This window comes from Hylobates moloch, unplaced genomic scaffold (assembly GCF_009828535.3).
Source record: "Hylobates moloch isolate HMO894 unplaced genomic scaffold, HMol_V3 SCAFFOLD_8, whole genome shotgun sequence".
Classification (NCBI taxonomy): Eukaryota; Metazoa; Chordata; class Mammalia; order Primates; family Hylobatidae; genus Hylobates; species Hylobates moloch.
Window position 1 is genome coordinate 31,191,732 of NW_026652283.1, and position 652 is coordinate 31,192,383.

Below are 652 nucleotides of genomic sequence, written 5' to 3' on the forward strand. Positions count from 1 at the left end.
ATATATATATATATATATATATGGCAGAAAAAAGTCTTAAGAGTAATTCCAATAAATATAAAAGGGTTAAACTTACCACTAAATACCAGAATGCTATGATGGGGCTGGCCAGGCACGGTGGCGCACTCCTGTAATCCCAACATTTTGGGAGGCCAAGGCAGATGGATCACTTGAGGTCAGGAGTTGGAGACAAGCCTGGCCAACATAGTGAAACCACATCTCCACTAAAAATACAAAAATTAGCCTGGGCATGGTGGCACGTGCCTATAATCCCAGCTACTTGGGAGGCTGAGGTGGGAGAATCACTTGAACCAGGGAGGCGGAGCTTGCAGTGAGCTGAGATCACACCACTGCACTCCAGCCTGGGAGACACAGCAAGACTCCGTCTCATAAAAAATAAAATAAAATAAAAGCTATGATTGGGTAAGATTATAAGAGGGATAGTTAAAAATAAATACCACCTAAATATGAACCTAAAGAAAGCTAGTATAAAAATGTAAATATGTGATATAATAAACTTAAGTCTAAAAATATCAATAAGGGCTACTCTGTATGATAGTACACAAGTGGATATGGCTGGGCCTAGTGGCTCACACCTGTAATCCCAACACTTTGGGAGGCAGAGGCAGGCGGATCACCTGAGGTCAGGAGT